Source organism: Arctopsyche grandis, chromosome 1, assembly GCF_051622035.1.
Source record: "Arctopsyche grandis isolate Sample6627 chromosome 1, ASM5162203v2, whole genome shotgun sequence".
Classification (NCBI taxonomy): Eukaryota; Metazoa; Arthropoda; class Insecta; order Trichoptera; family Hydropsychidae; genus Arctopsyche; species Arctopsyche grandis.
Window position 1 is genome coordinate 11,368,555 of NC_135355.1, and position 17,577 is coordinate 11,386,131.

Consider the following 17,577-nt stretch of genomic DNA (forward strand, 5'->3'; position numbering starts at 1 on the left):
TTATAAAATGAACGGCGCCTCTGCGATTAAATAAGTTTTATAGATTTCCTCGCTCAGACTCGACTTTCTCACAAATGGTTTCTTCCGCTCGATTTCATTTCTTTTACAACGAATGTATTTTATACGTATGTTATGTATGTATCTATGTATCAGTACACACTAACGCACAAAGTTATGTAGTGGGTGAAAAGGCGCCTGAGGCACTGTTTTCTTGGGGTATGAGGAGTCGCTAAATCGAATGAGTCGATTGAGTAATTAACAGCTGGAACATTGGCGATAGTTCGGCGATCTTGATAATAGGCATTTAGTCTGGTAGAACTTTTCATTCAGTAGGTATAAAAAATAAACGTATCACAGGCCACCAGTATTTTTAAATATTGTTAAATGTAAAACATTATATTTAATGTTTTACGAAATATTTCTCGAAATGACGAAAAATGGGCTTACCACTTTCAAACACAACGATTCATATGTACATACATATATACATAATTTATTGTACACTGTACATGTTAACTAAAATAACTGCATTTTGACCAATATAAAATTATGTACATGTATTATACAATAAAATATATGGAGTTTTTAAAAACTATCAAAAAAATAACCACTTTTACGAACTTAGTATAATATACCAGTGTTGAACCCGTTGATATTTCAACAATCAGTCGATGCAAAAAACACACCCACCAACGTACACAGATCCCTTCCGTTTTTATATATGTATATTATATTATTGGAAGGCATGCATTCAAAACTAGCTTTTCATATCTGGTGTATTGCCTGTTGTATTTTCCGGTGGTTGACATAATTTAACATATATATCACTTAAAAGCAGCCTAGTAAAAAGGCATACATATGTATTACACTTTAGCAAATGATATATTTAAAATTATTATATTATTGATATTATTCGTTTTGCGGCTACCGCTAATATACCCTCACGAATAAATGTAGTTCTACGACAATAGCATACACGTATCATCAATACACTCATACAGTCATACATACATATAATGTATGCAATCACTTTGACGATTGGTGTTGAAAGTGCGTGCAGCGATTTGAGTGAGTGGGGCCTGGTGCGTCTCGCGTTCCTTCAAAACAACCGGCGATCGATAGCACAGCCACCACCCACCACCCATCCACCCACCATCCTACAACTCATCGCCTCCCCCTGACCACCACTTCTCTTCTTCACCCCCACCCACCCCTAATTGAGAACGCCGCGCGCGCGGAAAATGAGTCATCAGCGTTCGCTGAATGCGGCGTTGCAATATTTTTAATGGGGTGGGAGGTGTGGATTTTTCGGACTCGGCAACGGCGCCCCCTCCTCCCACTAAATCCCTTTAAGCCTCCTCCCCGCTTTGCATATCCTAGTGCGTTTAAAAGTGGCGCCCATTTCAAGGACACCACGTGGAATTGGGCCAATTGCTGCTTTTCCCGTCAAAGACGCATTTGCCTCTCCATGTTTTTCGACGTAACTGACGCACCTTACCATATATGGAAGTTTGCGTATTCGCTGTATCAGCAATTACGTTCTTGTACGTATTATTTACAGCAGGCATTGGAGTCATTATAGATATTAATAATAATATTCTATCATTGATATTTATATCCATATGTATAAGGTATGCTAAGTAGGTCGATTTATGATATATTTATATAAAATATAAATCTTATCAGTTTTTAATCTTCTAATATATAATTTCGAAAGAGACTTTGTATGTAAGTATGTATATACATATGTATGTATCTTTGGTTGGGAATTTCGTACACATGTCAAAATTTCTATGACGACGATACGATTTTGTTTTTCGATTCAAATAAATTTAATAAAAAACAAATGGATATTTACTATTAGATTCGCCATGTTTACGCTGTTTATATTACAAATACTGATCGAAGCCGGGTAAAACAACTAGTATATTATAATTATAGGAAATAAATGAAAAAGTATATCTACATGTATGTAATTAGAATATTCAAAATACAATTCCAATTAATGTGTAATAAAATAATACGTATTTAAATAAAACAAAAACCGTTTTTATATAGAAAATGAAAAAAAAGATGAATCCTTGGAACGTGAATTTAATAAAAATCACGGAAATTTTAAGTTATTCGTTTCCATTTGAGACAAGTCAGTAGTCTTCATACCCACTTATGAGAAAGTCAAACATGTTCATGAATACAAATACGACGAATTATAATATTATACAAAATTATGCAAAAAATTTCGTGTGGACTAGGGTTTCTGAAAACCCGGGTTTTCAAAACCCGACGGGTGCGGGTCCAATATTTTGAAAACCCGACCGGTCCGGGTCCAAAATCAAAATCAAAAATTTCCAGATTTTAAATTGTTTATTATGTAAAAGGCTATAAAAACATATAATAAAGGCGATAAAAACATGTAATAAAGAAATACAAATACAATATGGTGTACAAACATATAATAAAAAAAAAATATATATATATATATATATATATATTATAATAAAGAAATACAAATACAAATTCAAATAAAAGAATGTATGTATATCATAATGTAAATATATATAGACAAAATTACAATTTACAAATAACAATACAATTAAAATATTTTCTTTTGTGACATGCTTCACTAAAAATATTCAAAAAAATAAAAATAATTTAATCGATCATATTCTAAATATAATAGTATAGTGTAGCAAATGTCATGATGCAATAATTTAATGTATCATTGTCCTAATATTTCATTGTTGGGTTCAAGGTAAGTGTATTGTTTAATTTAAAAACACGTGAAACTTAATAGGATACCCAATATTAATTAATTTTAAGATTTCACCACATCAACATAAAATATCTCAAAATGATTAATTAAAAGAAAAATGATATAGATACATTTATTTAATTACTGCACTCTGTAAGATGAATCCAAGGGCGGTCCAGGTTGTAGTTTTTTAGCGGGAAGTCAAGTAGATAAATTCAATAGTCGCGAATCAATTAAAAAACAGGCCGGATGAATGTGAAATACTTTACCTATCATATCCCGTAAAAAAATAACTTGTGGTTTTTCCCATGTTTACGATATTGTGTTATTAAAATAATTATTTTTATATGGTGGTAGGAAATATTCAATTGCTTATTCAATACGATATCCAAGAAATGGAGCATCTAATTTGGCATATCGAAATATCGAAGCACATCGAAACGCGCAGTTACAAAAGCTTCACACAAAAATGACATGGAGGAAAATTTATTAAATTTATGTATATTTATGGATAGTAACAAATGCCATCTTTCATGATGTGAAATCACCAAGTTGCACAAACCAAACACTTCATTTGCGTTCAATGCATCTTTGGTTCATAACGACGAATACGAACATAGAAAAAAATGTAGACGGCTAGACAGACCATATGTTCCTTCCGAAAAAAGGTTTCCTCTGAATAATCTAGCTAGTAGAAATATGGCAGACCAGTGACGGCACCTGATTAAGTTATTAAATAACGTAATTTATTAACAACTATTTTTCCAATCTGTATGTATGTGCATACATAGATATAGTTGTTGGTCAATAAACAGAGTATGAACAAATTTGGTTTTGATAAATGTTGATTTAAATAAAAGTTTGAAGCGTTACAAAAATATCATACAAAGGAAATGAAAAGTTTAAAATTATACTATAGAAGCATGTATTGTAGATATTGGGAAGATATAAGTAGGTACATATCTTTGTAACCAAATATAATACAATAAACAAGTGGTTAGTTCGTCATACTGCCATTAATGTAAAAACATTTTAACCCTGTGAAAATTTTATCTTTTCTTCAAAATTTAACTAAAATGCTTTCTTGAAAATTTTGCAGCTCCTTGAAAATGGTGATATCGATAGAATATTTTAATTTAGAAAATGACATGGAAGCTCTTATATGTATGTACTATGTATACATATGTGACTTGAAATCACAAGAGCATTCATGTAAAAAATACCCGTGGTATATATGTACATATATACATATCTAAAGTTTCTTTTGGAAAATCGATATTTTACATTTTCTTGTCCATATTGATTCACAATCTATGTATGTATGTACCTATACCAGAGAACCGAAATGTTATTTTTTTTGTTACAATTTTTTCAAAAAAAAATATCGGTTCTTTTTCGGTTTTGTACCGGCAAAAATAACGGTTAATTTGGTTTTCGTTTCGATTCAGGCTCGGATCCCTGACCTACACATACATACATATGTATGTCACTAGGAAATCGAATCAAGGAACCGCATGAACATATGTACCTATGTCATTGCCTTTTGAAAAAAAAATGTCTATGAAAATTAGCCTTTACACCAGTGCTACTCAAACTTTTTCAGTTGGCGGACCAGCATATATTTTTCAGTAATTCTCACGGACCAGCATCATATTTTTGAATAAAAAAAGTTATAGATATATGAATATGAGTGAAAATTTGTTCATATAACAAATAAAAATAATATTAAATATAAGTAGTAAAATTTATTTTATTGAATTCAAAGAAGAACAATATCTATATATCACATATGTACTTAGACAAAGATGAAAAATGAAAATGAAAAAAAAACTAATGAGACATGAGCTTGTTTGTTATTAGATAACTTATGGTTTTATCGAAAACAATTAATTTCACCGTAATGGATCATGAATATTCACACTATTACGATATTTTGTATTTATTAAACTCATGGTTGAGAAACCAGTCTCGTAAAGGTAAAAGAGTTTCAATGCATATTCTTAAATATTTGGGAAGAACTCTGCTTTCAATTTTATCCAAAAAGACGCAAGTGAAGTTGTGGCTTCAAAACACTTTTTAAATTCTTCATTTGTAGTCAGATCAATTAGTTTATCTTCCAAATTAACTAATATATCATTCCATGGCAAAAATGGATTTAGTATCTATCTTTTTCCCTTTCGTGGATCGTCATCTGGTGGAAAATAGGTGCTTCTCCATGAAGTACACGAATGGGAACATTTTTAATAAACGATTGCATGTTTAAATGTAATTTAATAATATAAGAGGTATGTAATTTGTTGACGTATTCAATTTATGAAGACGTAATGTAGATATATGAAGTCATTTATCGAAAATAAAACATGTGAAGAATGGAGAACGAAAGATGTATATGATAAATGGTTATACTATTTCATAAAGACTGAAGAGACAGAAATAAAAGCTAATCTACTGAAAATTTGCCAATACTTGTTCGTCACCCCACCGCCATAAGGGCATGTTGAACTTGTGTTCTCATTAATTAAAACTTAGTGACTTATTGATACAGTAAAAAGCATAATTCAATGTTCCTCCTGAGCTCCTCTCCTCCGTGAATAATAATATCAGTTAAATTGTGAAACTTTTGCAATCTTTTGAAACACGATTCTTTCATGCTTTTAGTTTTCGTTTCAACCCATCTGTATTGTCTGCTATTGTAAAACAAGATGACATTCTTCCTTGCATGGATAAGCTAAGGTCATTCAAAATGCAAAAAAATATGTGTCAATAAGCTATACAGTTTAGGTTTTGAAATAGTTCTGACATAGGTTGTTGGTTTTGATGTAGAAATATAGCGATCTCATCCCGGAGCTTAAAAACTCTCTACAGCACTTTACCACTTGACGTCTAACGTATGACAGCATGCGATAATAGTCGTTTATAATCTACGCCTATATCTTGGCATAGTATCCCGAATAATCTCGAGTTTGTAGGGCTTGTCTTTATATCATTTATTATATATAATGGATCAGATGATGCAACGTTATCATAAGCTATTGTTTTAATTTTTTATTTACTTATTTGTGCACGGACCGGCTACCGCCGGTACACGGACAAGTACTGGGCCGCGGACCATAGTTTGAGTAGCACTGCTTTACACACATATATGTAAGCATACTATAAATATGGATAGAAGGCCCAGAAATATAAGCCTTCTATATACATAGATATATACATGTAGGGTCTGTGGAATCGTTCTTGAAAATACATTTAGGTATATGTAGTAATAATATACGATATATCGACGCCACTGTATTGGATGTGAATCAAACACAAGCTAACCAACGAAATTATTTTTTGCTAGATTCACATGAATGTTATATACATATACATACATATGTATAAGCGAGCCCTCGACGTGGAATCGATGGCAAAAGCTCCGTCGACAACGAAACCCTCGAAAGCTCGACTAGTTCTCTTATACCTGCAACGGTTTTTTCATTTCCCGCATGCAGTCAGTGGGTCAACGAACCCTTGCAAAGGTCCCACAGGGACGTGTGGCGAAATTCGGGAATCCATCGGGATGGGTTTGGCCCCACACAACGGGCAAAAATGACAAACGGTACTTTTTGTGCTTACGGTATTTATTATGGGCAGGACGACAAAGCTCGTTTTCCGCATAAAACTTTCGTTTTCGTTAGTCATACCTAGCAATGGTGAAGGGCAGATGTGTGGCCAATAGCAATTACTTTGCATAAATATAATATACATATATACAAAAAATATATGCGAAATGTTTATTGTAAAGAGTGTATTCAACTTTAAGAGATTAAAATATATGTATATATGTACATATATTATTGAGTTATACATGTATATATAGAGCCCACATTGAAATTTAATAATTAATAGAAATATTCCGTAATTTAAGTGAAATTGAAGTAGTCTTTATGCTAGCCCCATTTACAACATATGTATTATCGTGACGGGGTTAGTAGCAGCTGATGCATTAATAATAAATTTGTGTAGTAATAGAAGTTTCTTCATCGAACAAAAATTGAGAGGAAAAAAAATGAAGATATACTTATAAATATGGCGATAAAATTTAAGTGCCTGCTTTTATATTAAATATGGAAATTGCAAAATAATATTTTTTTTTCGATAGTCCAGAGAGTAATTTAAACTTTTCTATATTATTATATTATTACGTCGAGATATCTTTTTAAGGATAAAAAATATTCTGTAGCGGCTATCAGTTAAATGTAATTGACAGTTTCGGAGGAAAAGCGAGAGAACCGTTTTGAATGCTAAGACAGTCGCTTCATTTGAAGTAAAATGTAATAAAACGATGAAAAGATTATTTGCGGAGGCATTAAGGGGATGATTTATAGAGTAGGGCGAAAACCTACGTATAGTAAAATGCATGTATTTGAATTTTATTTCTGAAGCGTAACAATTTTTCAAATAAAATTTGCGATAAAAGTATGAATATGTATATATAAAATGTACGATACATAAAAGGGGAAAAAAGACGAGAATTGATACTCGTGAATCAGCGTTAAAATTAAAAATAAAATTTTCATATATGAGCCGTCTAGTTTCAAAACCAGATAAGTCAGTTTTTAGAAATTTTTCAGGAACAAGGAACAGGAACAAAAACTTATAACTAGCTTAATTTTAATTTTAATTTTTTTAAATATTTTATATAAACTGGTCATAGATGTTTACATCCTTGACTGTATTTTCACTTTTGACCAATAACTACGAGACTGATCTGATTTTGAAACAAACCTTGACTTTAGCAAAGTAATTCAATAGGATGTAAATTGCTTTGAACTTTCTTACTTGGCCAACATATGGATCCGTATTTTGACCTAACAAAAATAACATAAAATGAAAATTGAAAAAAATGGATCTATCTGGTTTTGAAACTAGACGGCTCATATGAAGGTACCTACGTAAATTGGTTCTATCGGATTTCTTTTCATGCCAATAAAAATGAAAAAAAATCTGAAAAAAATAATAATAACATTATAAGATGTATAATATAATATATACATTCAATTAATACATACTATATAATAATTACATACCATTGTAATATGTCTCAAATTAATCTCTGCACATTAATTTCACATCAGATAGATTTGGCAATGATCTAAATTCTCAATGTTCATTATTACTTTAAACAATGTGTATGTAGGTATTATAATAATAGTAATCCAAATATATTACGAGTCATTAAAATTATAGATGAGGCATTAAATACACATTTGGTCATTGATTAAATAATATGTATGTACCTACTCGTCTACTTAGTGTAAGTGCGTAAATTAAAAAACCAATACTAATTTCCATTCAAAATTAGAATGAATACATAACATTGCTCGGCGTCTACTAAATTAGTGCAATAAAAAACAAAGAAAAAAAAACAGCGACGATTGAAGATTTAAGTGTGATAAACAAAAACACCCGGCAAAAACCAATTTTGCACAGTTTAATTTTAATGTAGAATAATGCGGCAAAAAATTAAAAACATTTCAATATATTATACATGTGTATTTCTACCTGATAATAGTTTTTAACCACTGCACGCCTGGTCACGTAGAAGTACGTGAATTAAAAAAATTAAAGTTGCACAATAGGTGCATGTATAGAAAGAAACACACACGAACACTTATCTGAAACGCACGTTAGATTTGGCAACATCGCATTTCCTGCTTGTGCAACGTGCAGCGGTTTCCACTTGCAATATGCCGCTGGGGGTAAGTGCGTACGCACTTTCGTGGGGTATAAAATCGATAGCCATTTATATTTTATAACTACATGTATATGTATGTATGTATGTAAATTATATATTATAACGATCCGGGAATTTCACTGACGAATATTTCGGCGATTTATCTGAATAGTCTATTTTATATTAAAATAATACATATTGTGTATATGAAATATGTATGTATGTACTCTTATATGTATGTTTTCTTGCATATGAGCCGTTCTATGTAATTGAAAGTGGCATAAAGTCCACTATTCTTCATTTCGAGAAATATCTCGAAAAACATTAAATATAATGTTTTTAAAAATACTGGTGGCCTATAATACGTTTATTCAGCCTGTCTGAGATTCTGGAAATATCGAATTAAAAGAAGTGATAACAATTCCTGAATTAAGTCAAACAGAAATAGTGTTCATGGAACTGAAAATTTGACTCCCGCCACTATCAAATACTTTATTTTATTTTAAAAGAATTTCTTGCCAAAACGACACTGGCCAAACATTTAAACAACAAAATATTCACTTGAAAAAGAAAAAAAACATGATAAAAAATAAGAAAGAACATGATAAATATTTTAAGATTTTAATGCAAAACAAAGAAAAAGAAAAAAAATAATATATATAAAAACGGACGCGATGTGTGTGGGTATGTATGTGGCAGACGCGTCGACCAGCATAGGGATTTTGAAAAAACAAATTTTAGAATACCAGGAGCATACGTTATTATTTTATAATATACATATATATCAGGAAGGCCTAACAGGTAAACCCCAATGCGCCTTCCTGGCCAATTACAGACAATGCAGAATTTTTATTACATAAGTCTCTGAATTACGAGACACTGAAAACTCTAAATTAACGAGACTATGAATACATAAATTTTATTGTACATTAATCATACTCAAATAGTGGTGACATAGTACATAGGTAGGAAGATTTTTAGCCAATTTAATCGAGGAACCGTTTTAACAATGAAATCAGAAAAATTGGCAAACTCTGATAGGAACCGATCGACCTGGAGTCACAAATACCCAAGTCTGACCAGCAGCATTACACATATACTCGGAATAAATTCTTTTCAATCGAGGTCAAATCACGGGATCGAGCCCGGGGTCTCTCGGTGCTAGGCAAAATCCCAACCACCGATTGTGCATAGGGGTGTGGCGTGACGCTCGATCGTGTCTGAGGAGACGCGGGGTGGCGTTAGTGGGGGGTGTGGAGTGAGTTACTGTACTCATGTATGTACATACATATGTGCTTCTGGTATTGGGCGCCTGACTTGGAACGGGTGGGGTCGGCGTCATATGCGCTGCACAGGACGTACACACATACACACATCTACGAAGTCACACACACATTCATTCATCATTTCGAACGGGCGTACGGTTTGGCAGATAGCCAATCAGCGATTCGCTATTGTTTTATACGCACGCATAAAACACAATATATGTACATATGTACAGGGCCGACGAGAGGGGGGGGGGGGGGTGCAGAGTATGCAAATAACCTGGGTCCAGGATTTAGAAGGGCCCGGTCGATTGATATCGATGATACATATAAAGTTCACTTTATATCGAGTGCACACAGTTTGTGCACGCAGGCACAAACTTGTGCCACAGGCACAAACTTATTATAGTTAGTATATAATATTACAAGTTTCAAAATATCACTCTAATTTGAATTTGTATATGAAAATATTGTATGTATAAAAAATTATGTCAAATATATTAATTATAATCGATTTTAATTTAAATACGCACAACTTTCCAAATACCATACATATTTCATGAATATTTTGACTAGGTTGGGTCAAATTTTTTCCTGAGGGTCCACTGCTACAAAATTGCATCGGGGCCCGGATTTTCTTTCAACGGCCATGTGTACATATGTATGAATCTATGTATTTATGAATTTAGGTATAAGCAAGTGCGATATCAATTTCAATTTCGATAAGTATGGAGATTTCAAAAAAAAATTATATCTATTTCGATTCCTTTTTCATTTCTTATTTTAGTTCCGAATCTGGATTACTTTTTTAGTTCCGGATGGGGACTCCATTTTCAGTTCCGGACCCCGATTCCTGTTTCAGTTCCGATTCCCGATTTCTGTTTCAGTTCCGATTCAGATTAAACATTACTATTCATATTGTTTATTTTAAATCATTTATCAATTTGTTTCCGAAACCACCCGTTGAAAATTCAGCGGGCACAACACAACACTGTTAACAGTAAGTAATAGAATTGGAAAGGTTCGTTGATAAAATGATGACGACGATGTTACAATTGGGAAAAAACTTGACTTTCATGTACTGTGTATATTTGTATGTACATACATATATTTCAATCTAATATAATTTCGTTAATTGGAGTCCGAGCTGATTAATTAAGCAACACTTAATTAAGAAATGCCTTGAAAAATATCAAATATACAAAGAAAGAAATTGTTCGAGTTTTTGCAAAAAAAAAAATACGAAAATCAAAGAGATTTTTAATAAAAAAAAAAACGTGGCAGCCTCGTGCAAAACTTTTACGGTCTCCAGGACGTCACCGAAGGCTGTGGACCTCAAAACAACTCGAATTCACGTGGAATCAAACACGTGCCACCGTTACCTACCCGACCGACACTAAAGCTTTTTCGTGATAAAATAATTTAACTCAATTAAAAAAATACCTTGAAAAATATCAAATATTAGAATTTTTTGCAAAGAACAGAGCTTTTTAATAAAAAAAAAACCTAGCACCCTCGGTGCAAAATTTTGACGGTCTTTGAAACGTCATATAACGTCGATGAATACGAACCAAAAATATTTTTTCGAATATTTGCAAACTATGCTACATGCGCGGTGTTTGAGATATTCTCTTCGTTTCGACGTTCGATGTAGGTACATATCATCACAGAGTTTATATACAATTTCCAGGATTTACATAGGTATGGACATCTATCTATCTGATACAACAGCACAATGAATATTTTATTTATTTATTTATTTAACATATTAGCCAAAGTGACATTACAGAGATCTCCAACGCGTCACTGTGGCCGGTCATTCAGTAATAATAACATCATAACAGTAATAATAAGTTATAAAAATAACAATATTGACACAACATCATTAAAATCATAAAATCATAAAAAAAAAACATAGATAAAGTAATAACAATCATTCATATTTATAATAGGCAAAATCAACCACTGGCATTCCTCAACAACCACTCAACCAGATTAGTATATTTTATATTGAAGAGGTCAATTTCACCAGAAATCCGGTTGAGCAGATATATAGCCCTAGATATAGGAGCCGTTGTCAACATATTTGTGCGAGCCACAGGAGGAACAAACAAATCACGATATCTCAAGTCCCTGAATTTGCTAGGTGCATTAAACCTAAATTCATTTAGAACCTGAGGATTGTGAATTATCCCATTCAACAGCTTTAAAAAGTGCCTTCCCAGTAACATATTCCGACGAGACTCCAATGAGTTGAAACCTAACGCCCCTAATAGGAATGCACTAGGATATAGCCAAGGATAATAACCATACTGTTTCAAATAAAGATATCTGAGAAACCGTTTTTGGATTCTCTCAATCTTCAATGAATGAGTTATATGGGTAGGATTCCATATAATAGAAGAAAATTCTAGAATACTACGTACTAAAGATTCATAAAGAATTTTAAGCACCAACGTACTCTGGAAAGGTTTGCTAACTCTTAGTAAGAATCCCAGCATTTTTGTGGCTCGCAAACAAATATTGTCTATGTGTCGTTTAAATTGAAAATTATTCGAGAACAAGACCCCCAAATCACAATATTCATCCACAAACTTTAATTCAACACCACTTAGGCGATATGGATAAATCAAGCGATTTGAAGATCTTGCCACATTGAGAACACAGCATTTTTGAATGCTAAAAAATAATTTATTATCGACAGACCAACTTGACAGCGCATCTAAGTCCAATTGGAGAAGGGCTGCGTCACTATGAGACTTAACTGTCATAAAAATCTTAAGGTCATCGGCGAATAAAAGATAGTCTGAATACTTGATTATTTTTGATACTTGATTACTTGATATGTCAATTGTGTTTCAGATATTCTCATTAAGGATGGCAAATTTACCGTCAAATTTCATAAACCAGTTCATAATTTATTTCCTGTTACCGGTATACCGGTATATACCGGTAAATGAAAAAAAAACTTGGATTAGAACTGTATGTGGTTACTTTTAATTAAAAATAAATCTCAGGTGAATAATGACATATAAATGAATTAAAGTAAATTCGTAATAATGAAGAAATTTTAATTTTTGTTTTTAACCAATCATATTTGTTTATTTTAAGTTTGGGCCATTTGAAAGTTTCAATCACAATTTAAACTACCTTTTGACCGCATTTATTACGATTTTGGTTAGTCTGCGTTGCCAGTGAATTTATCAATTTGAAATTGCCACATTTAATATTGAAAATAAACAAATTCCAGACAACCCAAAGCACATCACGCAAATTTGCATCGATTTTTGATATAATATTATGCAATAATATGTCTGTATATGTACTAAATTCGCGATAAAATAGTTTACTGTAAATACCGATTGCAATACCGATACTATTGCAATCCCTAATTCACGCCACGATCACGATAGCCTGGTTAGACAGTCCTGCTGTATAAGAATCGATTCGTAGAATTTTCCCTGTAATTTTATATTATTATTTTTAAAGCCTTCAATTTCCGCGAACGTTTCAAAAAGTGCAGAATATTTGCACATAAACCGAATTGCCATTTATGTACAATGTAGTAAATATGATAAATTCACCAATCAACGTATGAAAGCGTTCAGGGTCAAGTTTGACAAGCCCTGGAGCTCACCGTGCGTGTCTCACGTGTGACGCTACATCCCTGCGAGTAGCACGGGTTGTAGCCCACCGCGGGAGGTGGTAGGGGTATTGTGGGGGTTGAGGAGATTTGGGGGGCGGCGAGGGTGTGCATGGGAGACTAAGGGAGAAGTATACGTGCACCAGTGCAGCGCCTTGCACGCCACAACGTTACTACGCAGTGTCGTGTGGTGTAGGGTTGAAACGGCGCACACAAAGGAATACACGCGTCTGCATACGTACACACATGCACACGTGGCTCACACGGTAAACACGACACACGTGTGCGACGCGCGAAAGCGAAAGTGTACACATTTATTGAAAACATGTTCATTTCTCATATCAAAGCAATCTACGTACGGACAATATAGTATTGATAATATAGATATATTTACTTTTGCTTCATATTAAACATAATTCAGGTACTAGTAGATATACGTAAAACTACATTCGACCTAGCGTCAGGATTTTTGAGTACGTGAAAATACAAAAAGTTACTTATTTGCAGATATTCAGTTATTTCATATATCTCATGTTTGTATTGTATTTGAACATTCATACATATGTTCATAATTGAAACTAACAAAAATCGACCGTGTATTTTACACCACACACCACAATAAGCATTTATATGTATATATACCTACATGTTAAGAAATAGGTTCGATTCGTGAGATAATTCTCATTGAATATATTATATATTCATGATTTTTTTTTATTAAATATCTTGATTTATTAATATTATATAAAGTTTCCATACATTTATATTCTGAAAAACATAACACAACAAACAAAGTGTGGAATAATGTTTTTAATTGTAATTTATCTATAGGTACATACATACATATGTATAACAAATATGTCGTCAGTATAAATTTTATTTTTCACAATTTTAAGAGTTACACATAAAAAAAAACATTTGCATCAAAATTTAAAATTTAATACAGCGAAAATAGTAAAACAATTTCGCTTCGCTGTCAATTACGAGAATTCATATATTTGTCGCAACTAATTGACTGCATAGTCATCTGGCTAAATAATTATTATTGATACAAACATCAAATTTGCCCTATTCAACGATATAATTATATCGTATACGCCTAAACACGTTATATGCAATGGTGTAGTCGGGCCAGGTCGGACCAGGTCGCCGCCCAGGTACTTATTTTTGAGTCAGATCGCCCCCCTGGCACTTTGATATGAAAATTGTTTTTCGAGTTTAGAATAGCTAAAAAACAAATGTTGCTGTTGACATACCAACACGGATTTGCAAAATTAAAGATGTTGAAGAGGATGCAGTTTAGATGTTTTATAAAATATAAAAAAATATTTGTTAATTAGCATTTGATTTTTTTTATAAATATATGAACTACCAATATTAAGACACATATTTTTTAAGTATCGAAAAAAGCGGGGGGGGGGGGGTCGTAAAAATTAAATACCACCCTGGTTCTTTTTTATTTAGCACTACACCACTGGTTATACATATGTATTATACATACGTATAATATCAAAATACTTTAACTGCATTAAAATTGACGTAAGGTAAAAAAAATCGATATTAATATAATGTTAATAACGTGTCATCGTCAAAATCAACGGGGAAAATTCGACGAGGAAAAATGCGACGTTTTTCGCTATCGTTGAATAATTCAAGATTATAATTTACATTTTTACAAATTGACTGACGTGGAAAATTGTCGTGAAATGAAAATTTTAAGCAAAATTTAATCCCGTTATATAAAAACGCCCATCCATTATATGTTTTTGTCTGGGTGTATTCAATGCCCCCTTCTACATATTGCGTGCAAAAGTGCAGAATGCATCGCCCATTCAAGACGAGAGTGCATCCACAGGATCAAAGAACCGCTCTAGTATTTTTTTTATATACATACATATGTAGAATACATACATGGTACATATATATGTATAGTATGTATATAGTAAAAAATAAAATATTATTGCCTCTCTTTCGTTCACATTCCCGTTATGTATATAAAAAAAAGTTTTCTTTCAAACACACATTAACATACGAATGCAGTAGGAGTATGAGAATAATGGTACAATAGATTTATAATATCACGTAAAAGATTTTTTTTTGGAATTTTAAATGTGATTTTTATGGTTTTTTGTCATTATTTTTTTTTCAAAAATTTAGTACTAAAAACGAATTCCTAAAATTATAATCCCTGGAGAAAATAAGCATTTAAAGTACCAAAGCATTTGTCATATATTACTAATAATTCAAGAGTACGGAGCAATTGTAAGTTTCTCATTTCCCTACTCATCTCCAGTTGATACGTATTCTTAAACCTCATTAGGAATAAGTATTATCCATATATCCGGGCCGGCACGAGGGTGATGTGAGCGAGGCACTTGCCTCAGGTGAACGATAGAAAGGGCGCCAAATTTATAAGGCCTTTCGAAGTTTTTTGTATAAGGGTCCAAATCTTTTGGTTATTTTTTGTGAGTGCGCTTATACCGGGTTGATACAATACGACTAAAGAGCGGATAGGAAGCGTGCTTTTTCCAGGAATCGGGCGTTTTGGGTCTTTTTACAAAGCTAGAGTGCAAAAAAAGGTTCGGCGAACCTTTAACAAAGCATGGCCAACAATTCTTTGAACAGCACGCTTCCGTTCCGCTCACTAAATACGACTAACACAGACCGAGTAGCCCGAAAGAATAAAATTAAGCGCAGTCCAACTTATTTGAGTCGAATGTCAGCTTACAAATAAAAAGGTCGGATCACTTATTGCAACATTATCTGCCAGCAGTATGGCTCGGTGGTTGCGTTTATGTTTAGCACCGAGAGGTTACCGGGCTCGATCCCGTGTGAATTTTTAATGCTGCTAGTCAGATTTGGATATTTATGATTCCAAGTCGATTGTTTCCTATCAGAGTTTGCCAATTTATCTGATTTCATTGTTTAAACGGTTCCTCTATCAAATTGGCAAAAACCATCCTACCCGCTAGTCACAAATATCTGCATTTGATTTATATACAATATGAAAAAGTTTATGTACAAGTCTACATCCATATAAGTCTCTATGGATTAATTCATTAATTAATTAATTGTTCATTTCGTGTTTTACAGACTCTCCAAATACAGCGATTTATGTAATAAAAAATGCTGCAATGTTTGTAATTGATTGTCTAAAAAGGCGCATTAACCATCAGAATAGACTAGTGGTTAACATATAATGCTTTTTATAACAGAGTGGTCACGGGTTCAAATCCCACTGGTTTCTGCTGGTCAGACTTTGGATTAGTGACTCCAGGTCAATCGTTTCCTATCAGAGTATACCAATTTATCTGATTTTGATTGAAACGGTTCCAACAAATTGACAACCTTACCCATTTTCTCGCAAATCTCGAGTTTTCAGCAATCTCGAATTTCGCTGAATTGTATAAAATGCTGCAAATTTGACCGTTAATGTATCTGTAAATGTTAATTGATATGTATTTACTGAATTTCGCTGAATTGTTTAATAATGTCTCACAGATGTTTCTGTTGGTGTTAATTGCTATGTATAATACTTGTATCAAATGTACAATGTTTTTGGCCAGGAAGGCGCATTGGGGTTACCTGTTAGGTCTTCCTGGTATAGATTAAAAATAAATAAATTGGGGTTTACCTGTTAGACCATCCTGGTAAAAATAAATTACGGGTAGCGTCTGAGTGGTATATAGAATTAGAAAAAAAAACAACGATGTGATAATTTCACGTAAGATGATCGATTTTAACAATATGTTCCATATCATGATACACTTTTATTAAAGGATTCATAGATATTTTAATAACACAACTTAGATGAAAAACTGTATGACTTTTGAAGATCACTCTTCTTCGAACAGTGACCCATTGAGCTCATATTCTACACCAGGATTTCTAAAACATCGGAAAAAATTTTCACCTGCGGCGTATATTACTTTTTATCTAGCATATTGAATAAGGATAATATTTTTAGGTAATAAAATGTTATATGTACTTATTGAAAACAGAAAATCTACATAGGGGTGCAAATTTTTCCTATTGTCAGGTGACAAAATGTTCTAGTCCCGGCCATGATATGTATTTGCCGACTGCTTGTTTGATCATAAAAAAATGAGTTTTTCGAAGAAATTCGGAGAAAGAAATAATATCGAAGAAATTTTACCAGATTTTGAAAAAACCCATATATTCGGGATACAATCGTATTCTT

The 17,577-nt window shown here is 32.7% G+C and overlaps 1 protein-coding gene across 1 annotated transcript in view; it reads right to left on the reverse strand.

Moving 5' to 3' along the window:
- Tet (Ten-Eleven Translocation (TET) family protein) overlaps nucleotides 1-17,577 on the reverse strand; it is a 120,021-nt gene that overhangs the window by 85,880 nt on the left and 16,564 nt on the right. The gene's annotated exons all lie outside the window — the stretch shown is intronic.